The following is a 12,245-nucleotide window of genomic DNA, read 5'->3' on the forward strand; positions in this document are numbered from 1 at the left end:
GCCCCCACACTATGTGGATGTTCCCAGGCTAGGGGTCGAATCAGAGCTATAGCTGCCACTCTACACCACAGCCACAACAACGCAGAATCCAGGCTGCATCTGCAACCTATACCACAGCTCACGGCAACACCAGATCCTTAACCCACTGAGCGAGGCCAGGGATTGAGCCCGGATGCCATGTATTCTAGTCGGATTCGTTTCCACTGAGCCACAGTGGGAACTCCTGGAAGAGGAATATTGATTCACTTTTCTGTTCTCATCTATCTGAGAAGTCACTACTTTATTTATTTTTTTCTTTTCGGGGTGCCCTGTGGCATATGGAGTTCCCAGGCCAGGGAACCTATGAGTTGTGACCTATGCCACAGTGGCAGCAATGCTGGATCCTTTAACCCACTGTGTCAGGGTCGGGCTGGGGATCAAACCTGTGTCTGGGAACTCCCACTTCTTTATTTTTTTAAACTTTACTAATTCATAGAAAAACTTGAATGAAGGAATGAGTAAAGATATACAGTGAAATGTTTTTCTTTCATCCCAGTCCCTAATTTACTGAGTTCTCACTCCACTTTCATAGGTTATCATTGTTAATAGTTTATTGTGTTTCCTTCTATAATTTGTTTATGTACATACAAGCAAATACAAATTTAAATTCTTTCTTATTTCCCCATTACTCTTTTAAATAGAATGAGTATACCATATGGCCTACATTTGAATTTTTCTTTTCTCTGTTATGTGAGTTGTAAGTACCTGTTTTGTTTACCAGCTTATTTTTTGGTCTTTTGGCTTAATTTTAATTTTATTTTATTTTGCTAGGTGAAATCTTTTAAAATGTAATCATATTTATCAATCTTTTATTGTTTCTGGGTTTTTAAATATTTTGAAAGAAATCCTTGAAACTAGGTTTATAAAGAAATTCTCATATTTTTTTCTCTGATTTAATTATCTATTTGTAAATCTTCTATTGATTTGGAATTTATTCTTTTTTTCTTTTTTTTACTTTTTAGGGCTGCACCCATGGCATATGGAGGTTTCCAGGCTAGGGGTCGAATTGGAGCTGTAGCCATCTGCCTATACCATAGCCACAGCAACACGGGAGCCAAACCGAGCTGTGTCTGCGACCTACCCCACAGCTCACAGCAACGCCAGATCCTTAACCCACTGAATGAGACCAGGGATCAAACCCATGTCCTCATGGATACTAGTCGGGTTTGTTACCACTGAGCCACAGTGGAAACTCCTGGAATTTATTCTTGTATAATGTATAATTACAGGTTATGGATATATTTTTTTCATAGTTGGCTACCCCATCTAAATAAGATATCAATTCCTATTTTTAATCACTTTTATTTGCCCTCATACTGGAAGTAATAATTCATGCAGTTAACTAAAGAAAGACAATAGAGTTGCAAAAATTCTGAAGCAGGTTAAAAAAAATAACTATTTCCAGGCAATATGATTTTATACCTGGAAAACACAAGAGAATGAAGGGAAAAAGAAATACTAAAACAAGAGACTAAATAAGATAGTGTGGTAAAAAATTATTCATATAAATCAATAGATTTCATATAAAAATAACAAGTTTTAATATATATTATGATTTTAAAAATCCTATATACAGTAACAAAATGAAAATAAAATACCTAGGAATATCCTTAATAAAGCGTATGCATGGTCTATATAAAAAAAAGCTTAGAAAACTGTTAAAAGTCACCAAAGAACTGCTGAACAAATTAAAAGATATATCTTGTTTTGGATAGCCATAGTCAATAAAAATACTTTCACTATGTTAATTTATACATCGGAATGCCAATAAAAAGATCAATAGTATATTTAAGAAGGATACACAATGATGGAAAAAAATATGTGAAAAAAATAAGTATGAATAGCTAGTAAAATTCTAAAGAACATTGAAGACACTAGTATGACCAGGTATTAAGCCTGTTGCAGAGCCTCAGAATTTAATGCCATATGCTACCAGTTCATACATAGACAGACCAGAGAAGTAAATAGGAGGTTTAGAAATAGACTCCAACAAAAAATAATGGAAATTTTGTACACGAGGGTACAGTCTTCACCTAGTGGGAAAAAGATGATGTTGGAACAGCATATTTGTATTAAACTGCAAGTTGTGAATCATCCTGTAAACATAGTGAAAATTCTAAAATGCATCACGATAGTCCTGCATCCTGAAAAAACCAATGAGATTGAAGATGTACTTTGGGCTCTTACTAAAGCCACAACTTCAGCAAAGAAATAACTTGTTCCTATGCCAAAATGAAGCAAGTTGCCAAATTCCATCTATAGAGGGCAGAACAGAATTTGTTTTCTTTTTTCTGTTCCTCAGTGGATAGAAATATGGAAGGGGGAGGGAATTAGGCTTTTAAAAAAGCAAAGCCAAATACTTATAACCTCTTGGAATCATTTGTAAAGATTGCTTTTAAACAATCCACTGCTTATTGGGGAAACAGGTTGGTAGTCTTGAACGATTTTAAAAATAACCTGTTCCACTCAGCAGAAAGGCAACTTCATAAGATGATAGGATAGCTGTCCTTTATTGTCTTATAAGTAATTTTTGCTTTCCTTTAATAATGTCATGGAGAAGACATGTAGGCCATTGAGAGTCCACCAGCAGGCAGGATACAGGGAGGCAAGCTGTGTACAGTGTTAATTGCTTTCATTAGCGCTCAGGAATTCTTAGGGAAGTAGTTTGGCTGAGAGACTCAGCTAGAGGTTTTTCATCTCCAGGTGTTCTTATTCTAGGCTTGTTGCTTTATTGCCTTGCTTGCCTGATTTCACTCTCACCCATTTTCTAGGTTATATTTGAATAAAATTTCAGATCTTTCTGAGCTGTTGGGCAAGGTAGCAGTGTTGTATAGATTAACTAATTCAGGGTCTTAAAGTCATTTGATTCAGGGGGCAGTATAAATGCAAAGCAGGATGCACCATAAAGCAAAATGCTAATTATTGCAGGCAACGCAGATGCTACTTTTAAAGGTACCAGATGTGTATCACCTCTCAGTATCATGGGCTGACTCCTGGAAAAGAACATGAGGCATGTGAATGGTATAAACTGAGTAAAACAAATCACTCAGAAGAATAAAAACCACCGAGCAAGCTGAGCTACAATTATCCTCAGAAAAATTAGAATGCCACTTTCTGGAAGAGAGCCAGGTGAAATGGGGAACAAAATATCTGATAAAAGACTGGATCCAAATTACAAAAAAAAACACTGATGAATTATACTTTTGTTTGTTTTCTTTGTACATTGTTGTATGGTTTAATAAGAGGTTGGAATGCCACTTAGTAGATTTGGACACAATGAAATCTAAATTGTGAGGATTTTTTTTAAGATAATTTTTTTCTGGTGTAGGCTCAGGATGTTAGAGCAAGACTAAATATTTAGTTTATAACAGATTTATTATGTGCTATGAAAACCAGGTAAACACATAGTGTTCATGGAGAAATTGAATTGTTTTCAACTATCCATAAGATTAATTTGGTCTTTTAATTAATTTATTGGTATCACATATCCCCAAAGGTTTGTCCAGTAGGGACACATCAGTTCAGGCCACAGACTAGAGGAAATGGAAGAGGAGGCACATGCTAACAAGGGTAAATAGAGTTGCTCCAATTAGACGTAAGAATTTCCCTCTAGCCATGTCAAAGGAAGAGACAGTAAATTGCATAATTTTTGCAAGGTGGGAGCATGTCAGTTCTTCAAAAGAGATGGTTTTAGCATTTGATTCTGAATGAAATTTAATGCATAGGATCTAATAAAGGGATAGTTAGGCAACATAATGTACTGTGTTTTTGATGACAGTCTTATAAAAAATGAAAAAAGAATTTGAAATATAAATTGGACTCAGTTCTGAAAATCATAATATCCTATTAAAAATATGAGAGATAAAAAGAATCTGTAGCTTCACAGATATTTAGAGCTGGACCCGTTTATCTTAGGGAAGAATTCCCATTATAGATATTACAGAGGTCCCAAGGTCCAATATGAATATAGAAATAAACAAAAAACAATGTTGCTAGAAGTTTCTAAAATCCATCCTAAATAGAAGTATTTCATCGTTTCAACTGAAAAGGAGCTGAATGTTACGATAATTTCTGGATTTTTTTTCTTGACAGGCTCCATTATCTCCTTCTATAACTCCTTTCCGTCTAGCATAATTTCATCTATGATATTTATTATTTAAACCATCCCTTCCACAATAATAAAGTAGGATGTACATGTAGAGCTCCTGTTAGTGACTTGGCAGTTCCAGGGAGTGAATTGAGCTGCTCACACAAATGGTCAGTGAGGGTAAGAAGAGGAGTAATCTCTTCAGACCAGCCATATCCTCCCCATGCCCTCTCTCTCCCTCCTAGCAGAATGCCTTGCCCTGTTTCAGAGGAAATGGAAACTGTTGCTCAGAAGTGGCCTCCACTCCTTACTCTGCCCCTGCCAAGTATCTGCCTTCCATCCTTGTTTTTTTTCTCTGTTAAAAGGTAAACTGAGGCATATTAAAAATATGAAGAGTTTATTTGAGCAAAAACCAATTTGAATTGGACAGTGCCAAACTGGAAATTGTTGGAAACACGCCACCAACAGGAGCTAGGGAGAGAGTTTTACAGAGAAAAGAATGGAATCAAAGCAAGGAAATTATTGATTGGCTGTAGCTTAATGCATCATTGTCTCTGTGATTGGTTGTCCTCAGGTTTCAATTTTGTAAGCTCGAGGTGCTACAGGCTGAGATTTTGTTTTGCTTATGTAGGTTGCCTTAGCCTTAGAGAAAGGCTAATGGCCTTCAACCTAATGGCCTCCTTGTTTAATTAACTTAACACTGCTTTTCATCTGGGCCAAAGGATCCCTCCCTGCTTGGAGTCTTAATCAGAGAAGCAACAGTTACAAAAGTGTTGATAAGGATAATGATAACTGTACTCTTCTGCCCAATTTCTTCTGCCTCTTCCCAGACAAACCTCCTGACATTTACTGCCCATTTCTACTTTTTCACCTCCCATGCTTTCTTCAGTTTGCTGCCATGCGGCTTCTCCCTCCACTCCACATGAGAACAGGTTGTTAATGATGTCACTCAGAATGTTCTTACTGCTGCATCCCCTGCAGCCTCCAGAACCCGTATCTTCTGGCCTCTCAGCAGCTTTAGTCCTCTTCTCCCTTCCTGACACATTTTCTCTTTTCTCTGGGACATGTTGCTCTTCTGATGCCTGCAATTCTGAGGGCTTGTTTTCAGTCTCCTTTGTGAGACTTTTCTATTGCCAGGCATTTTCTTCCCAGCTTTCTTTTAATTTCACACAACACACTTGCTGGGCAGACTCTCATCTACTCCCACGGTTTTAATTACTGTCTCTTTTTTGAGCTTCAGATTTTCACATCCAGCTGTATACTGGACAGCACCTACTGGGTACATATCAGCATGTCCAGGCCTGAACTCAGGTCTGTCCCTTAACTTGCTCTGCTGTGTGTCCTCTGCTGCCACCTACCCAGAAATGTGGCTTCCATCCTCAACTCCTCCCTCTCCGTCAACCCCACCTCCATTTGGTCCAACAGTTCTCTTGTTTCTGCTTCCTAAATACTCTCAAGTATGTTCTATTGTCTCTGTCTTCCCTGCTACCAAACCAGATCAGCAGTATGATTTCTCACCTGGATTATTGCTGTCATCTCCTTGTCTCCCTGCCCAAAGTCTTGTTCCTCTCTCATTTATTCTCACTGTAGCCAGCAAGATTGCGGTGCAAAGCAATTTAAATCATAATTTGAATTAGATAATTATTTGAATTGTATTTGTTTTATTTGAATTATTATTTGAATTTTTATTCAAATTCAAATTTCACTTGAATTATTATTAATGTATTGTGAACTATTATGTAATATGTATTATGAATTATTATGAATGTCCATGCTGAAAAACCTTCGGAAATTCCCCACTCCCCTCCTGAAGTTAAATCTCTGATATGTCTTATAAGGCTCTTTATGATCTCATTTTATTTTCCTCTCTCGCCTCATTTTGTAAGTATAAAAAGTTTAAGCCATAGGGAACTTACTTCACTTTCCCAGTATATAGACACATAATCCATAGTTAGAAGCACAGCTTTTAGCATGAGACCATTTGGGTTCAAATTCCAGCTTTGCCACTTAATAACGTGGTGACCTCAGGCTCGTTACTTCTTTGTCTCAGTTTTCCCATCTATAAAATGTGGCAATAGTAGGATTATTGTGAGGATTATATAAGCTAGTGAGTGTGGAACTCTCAGAGAAATTCTGGGGCATAAATAGCATTCAGTAAACATTACCCTTTATCCTTACTCTAGCTCTAAACACTGAAAAGATTGTGTTCACGCCACATTTGGGATTCAAAATAAAAACTGTTCTGAATTTTGAGGTACATTTAGGCCTAAGAATGGTGTGCTGTTTGTAAAGATCGATACTTTGGTTCTTTTTGAAAAATACCAGAGAGAGAATTTGTTGTTCCTGCTTTGTTGGTCATTGACCTTGGGCTTAATCTAGGTTTTTGATCCAGTGCATGTTTTACCCTCTTCCTAGAATTCCCTTGCCCTTCTCACTGCCTCTTTCTGAGCCAAATCCTGTTCCTCAGTTAGATTATAATACTATCACTGTAAAGGCAGAGACTACTTCTGTCTTGTCCACATTATTATTCCCTGGGCCTGGCATAGTATGTGCTCAGTAGACCAGTGAATAAGTGTCAGGAACCTTTTTTCTTTAGCCACCACCTACCTAGGACAGAAATAATTCTGTGTAAGAGTAAATTCACCTTTTCTTTTTTTTCTCTTTTTATGGCCGCATATGTGGCATATGGAAGTTCCCTGGCTAGGGGTCCAGTACGAGCTGTACCTGCAGGCCTACATCACAGCCATGGCAATGCTGAATCCCAGCCTCATCTGTGACCTATGCTGCGGCTTGTGGCAACACCGGATTCCACTGAGCAAGGCTAGTCGTCAAAACTGCATCTTCATGAACACTGTGTTGGGTTCTTAACCCACTAAGCAACAAAGGGAACACCAAATTCTCCTATTCTAAAGATACAGTTGGTTTCTATTCTTTTTTCTTTTGACATTAAGGTGGCTCTGCCTGAAACATCTCTCATAACCCAGAGAATTACTAGCTTGGTCTTAGCTGTTTCTGAATTCAAGTAACAGAAAGGAGATAATGCATCTTTTAAGAGTGTGTGTTTGAAAACCTTTTCAAAATGTGACAGAGTTTTTCCTGGTGCGAAGGCATTGCTCTTGAATCTGTTGTCTTTTTTTTTTTTTTTAATTGAAGTGTAATTGACAGTGTTACTGAATCTGTTGTCTTAAGTCTATCCCGAGATCCTTAATGGTGGGAATCTCAATCTTGGGCAGACTGATAGAGAAGACTTTTCTGCCCAGGAGCCTCCTCTGAAACCAGGGTCTTGGGGCAATTACTTGTTCATGCGCACACAGAGCAGTTCCCGTGTTTCAGACTTGAAAGCCCTGGGGAAGCCCTTGATTCCCTCTTTGGTAGTTAGGCACTGGGATTTCATCTCATTATTATAAATTATTCATCACACATTCCTAAGTCCTTCCTAGGAGGTTCGTACTAGTGCCCATAGAGGCATGATGTGATGATACACAAAGATAAAGCTGCAGTCCTGCCCTGCAGAAGTACAATCCAGATGTCACCTGCTGCTCTTAAGAATCACTACCGAACACTTTCAAGGAAATACCAGTACCTATCCCAGGAGTTTCACAAGTGTCCAGGAAGTTGGCTTCATCTCGTCATCATCTTGGGCTCTGATTTCTTGCTGTGCTGGATTTTCATTATTTATTTTGTGTTTTGTGGCTGGTCCTTTATTTCTGCTCAAGCATCAACCCAGACACAGGAAACTTTTCTTCTCCTTGATTCTTTCCCTCACATTCCTAAAATATCACTCTGGGAAGCAGCTGTGCGTGGTGGCATTTCACTGAAGAAGCAGGTAACAGGGAGGGGAGCTGTATGGCGTTCCATGGTCAGATAATCTAAAACTGAACCTTGGGCTCTTTAAAAAGTCCCTCCGCCAGTCTCCCAACCCAAGTTCTGGATGCCTGCTGTGTTTTTTGGCTCTCTCTCTTCTCTGTGCTGCCTTTCAGCCACTCCAAAAAGAAAAATAATATTTTCTCATACTTGTTTATGCTGAGCAATTCAACTCTCTCCATTTCCTACCCATTAACTTGCTTGGACTTCGTCTGCATGGCTGTTCTTCAGCAATGCACGGTGCTAAACAAGGCACCAAGGATGCCACGTCCCCCATTCTCCTTTTGCCCTGATTATGTGACTTCCATCACCTCCACCACCTGTACCCCTACTCCTCTGAAGGCACAAATGGATAGAGCCACCTTCGGTTTAAATGACATTTTCTCCCATTTCCCTTGTAGAAGTTTGAGACCTAGGAAAAGCTTGGAAGAAAAAGAGTTTATTTACTGAATGCTTTACTTCAGCACTTGAACGACAAGGGCCAAGTCCTGTTCACCATCGTATTCCTGTCCTCAGTACACCGAGCAGGCACTCAGCACATAGTACATGAGTGAGTTTACAAGTCCAGGAGAGCTGCATCGGGGTTAAATGTGTTCCTCTTTTCTTTAATAGCTCAGCACCACCTCATGTTCCTGTTATCTAATCTATACTGCATTCTAGTATATTCAGGGCACTATTCATTTGAAAACAGGTATAGTCATCTGGCCTGCATCCTTTTCACAGCATTCTTATTGACGTCTAAAGCAAACAGGGAGAATCTGGCAAAATGTTTTGACTTTGCTGAGTGTAACGATGTTCTCTTCAGGGGCCCTGGCTGCCAGTATCCCTGAGATGGGATGAACTTTTGACTCTGGGCACGGCACAAAGCCTCAAGCTGTTCTCTGTAGGAGTGAAGAGCTTGGCTGGGGTTAAGGGCTTTGGTGGCTTCTGCTAATGTTTTACGGCAGCTTCACCTGTATTTGCATCAGCAGGAAGGTCTGAGAAGCATGCACACCAGCCGGAGATTAGGACTTGTTTTGAATATGTCATCCAGGATTCCTGGGACTCTAGCTATTGGAACCAATGTCTGACAATTGTGTTTTTCTTTAAATAAACCCCAACAGCTTCACCACCAGCAGTTGTCTCCTGTGTGTTTTTTAAAGCATCCATCGAGTCCTTGAAGGAGTTTCATCTCTTACATATCCTGTTTATTTTCTCAGGTGAAATGATCTCAGGAAACCATTTTAACTTAATGAAATTACTGGCCTGGGTGGAGAAGTTTTACGTGTGACTAGGGCCTTTCTTTACTTCCAATGTAGCTTTTCAGTGAGAAAACTGACAGTGATACAGCTGTTGACCTTAAAGATGAAATATTTGCCCTTCCATACTGTGTACTTTCTCAGGAGCAAGTTATGTTATTTTCCTGGTCCTTCAGTGAAATATTGTGGTCCTTCACAGAGGTAGAATGCTTTGGATTTTAGATCAACAATGTCACTGTTTTCTTTACTTTCATCACCCACTGCCTGCATTCTGTTTGGAAGCCAGAACAGCCTGGTGCCATTTGAGCAGATTTCTTTGTTGTGTTCTCTTCTCATTTTGAAAACCCTAAGAATTGCTACTCAATAAAAAAATAACAGTTGAGCTTCATTTTAGCATTGGCGTGGTGACTCCAGCAGTGAGCACTGCAGCATGCTCTGGAGGAAGCTTTTAGGGGACTCCGTAATTTCTTCCTGACCCCAGCTGGTGATCAGTTTATGTCCTGAAGCTCACAGATGAATAGCCCTTGTAATTCCCATCCTAGTGTGGGTGCATTCTGGCTTGCCCCTATCTGAAAAGAAAATTTGCTAAGTGACTGACAGTGTTTTGAAATGTTGTTCCTCTGTAAGCAGGTGGAGAAACACCTTCGACTGATAGCCTCTTCATTTGCTAAAATGAGAAAGCATTTTGTGTGTCACATTAGAATGCTATTCAATGACTGTAACCCATTAGGGTGTTTATGGTCCATTCATGGTTTTGTTTTCTTTCTTTCTCTTTAATATATTTCATTCACTCAGTTACTGCATCATTCTATGATTCTCGTATTCTTTTTTTTTTTTTGTTTTTTTCAGGGCCAAAGCTGCAGCATTTGAAGTTCCCAGGGTATGGGTTGAATTGGAGCTACAGCTGCTGGCCTACAGACACCAGATCTGAGCTGTTTCTGTGACCTACACACTCATGGCAACACTGAATCCTTAACCTGCTGAGTGAGGCCAGGGATTGAACCCACATCCTCATGGATCCTAGTCGGATTCATTCTGCTACGCCACAGCGGAAACTCCTGGTTCTTAAATTCTTTATCTATAATTTTTTTTCAACACATGTCTATTGAGCACCTCTTACTTACAGAATACTATATAGGATAATTGACTCTGTCCTTCTCAAGAAACAACCCCTCCCCCAAATAGGTTGCTGATATTCATGACAGGTTGACAGGGCAGATGATAATTGAATATGTACAGTATAGTGAAGTTAATACTTTTATGTTGCATGCTTTAAATTTTTTTTTTTTTTTACAATTTGCAAGTTACTTCCCACTAAATTATCTGATGTTCACGCCATTTACAGAGTTGGAATTAGAATCCACAGCTTTTGAATCTCTTCCCTCTTGTGATTTCGACTTCACCAACCTCCTGCCAAGTGTACCCTACTTAGCATTAAAACTGCACTAAAAGGGTGCATTTTCTTGTCTGAGAATTTTGTCAAGGAAAGCATCAGGACACTTTCTTGCATCACAATTCTCCCTGCATCATCAAAGTTGTTAATTATGGTGTTTCTTTTCTTTGCATACCTGCTTATTTCACTCATCCTGAGACATTTGGACAAGGGGGCATATAGCAATTAGAATGTTCTTGAGAAGAGTGGAATGCAGACTATATCTCTGGTGGGGATGGCAGCAAGAGACTAAGTATTCTAAAAGGTATCAGTAACTACTGCTCCAAATATGTGCAAAGGGAAAATAATTCCCTTCTTTAGAAGATATAGTTACTTTACTTTTAAGAAGGGACACAGCAATTTGGAGCAGATTGTACTGGTCGTTTAACCCACGAAGGGGAAAAATAAAATTATATCATTCGAATAAACTTGACTCTTAATTATAATCACTATGGTCTCTCTCTTCTGCCTCTAAAATTCTATGATTCTAATTATGTTCTCTCTGATTGTGTTTCCTAACTTCCCTATCAAAAACAAAACAAAAAGGACCGTAAGTCTCAGGGTAAAGTAGAGATATGAGAACAACCAGTTAACCATGACAGGTATGGAAAGTGAAGACAGGTAATTCCTCCCCCCCCCCCCCCGGTTTTTGTGACTGGGTTCACTTTGTGTTGTGTAAGTTCAGTCTGAAAGAAGATCCACATGGATGAGTCTATCTTGGCGGAGTCCAAATCATGAATTATCAACAGCAAATTATGCCATGCTGGGTGGATAGATATTTAGGTTACCTTAAATTGTGACAGAGTTTGGTTTTTTTTCCAGTAAAATGTTTTCCTATTTGTCATCATAACAACTCCATGATATAGGCAATGTGGTAATCAGCATGACCTAAATCAGAGGTTCTAAAAAAATATTTTTTTCTTTTTCAAAATACTTTAGTGATACAATATGCTCAATCAATAATAGTGCTCGTAATGGCAGGAATTCTCAACGGGAGGGCTTTTCCATCCTCTTTAGCTTGCATGCTGGAAATCTAAGGTGGCACGGGCTGTTCCACAGTGGATTCGACTTATACCTCACTATCAACCAAAAAAAAAATGCTACTCCCAACCTCTTTCAGTCCTAAATTTTATTTCTAATTGAATGATCCTCTCTGATTATCTAGGAGTCCTATAAATGTCAGTTGATGGGGATCAAGGGAATCATCAGAATTTCTTTACAACTGGAGTGGAGGGGTCAGGAGAGAGGATTTTGGGGGGGGGTCACTTTCCCAACTAATCTCTTCCTCAGGGTAGTTTGGGTGGACATAGAGACAATGTGATGGTACCATGGAGGGAACCCTTTTGGAAAATACTGATGTTAATCAGTTGGGCAAATCATATGTCCCAGCTATTTGAACTCGTTTGCTAACCTAATTATGTGGCTACCTTTCATTTATATCATTCAGTAGAATAATGACTACATGCCTATCTGTGTGTGGTATGTTTCATAAAATGATCCTTGACGTAAATCCTATCTTTCTTTCAAAGAAAGAGAATACTGTCAAAACGTGTGCATGTTAACTCGTATTTATTTCTCAAGATGG

The 12,245-nt window shown here is 39.0% G+C and overlaps 1 long non-coding RNA gene across 1 annotated transcript in view; it reads left to right on the forward strand.

Annotated features, from left to right (window-relative positions):
- LOC102167218 (uncharacterized) overlaps nt 1–12,245 on the forward strand; it is a 75,637-nt gene that overhangs the window by 37,349 nt on the left and 26,043 nt on the right. The window lies entirely within an intron of this gene.

The sequence above is a fragment of the Sus scrofa genome, chromosome 15, assembly GCF_054392235.1.
Source record: "Sus scrofa isolate SSC_HxYL_T2T_F1_AM1 chromosome 15, Sscrofa_HxYL_maternal_Yorkshire_Landrace_v2.0, whole genome shotgun sequence".
In the NCBI taxonomy this organism is placed as follows: Eukaryota; Metazoa; Chordata; class Mammalia; order Artiodactyla; family Suidae; genus Sus; species Sus scrofa.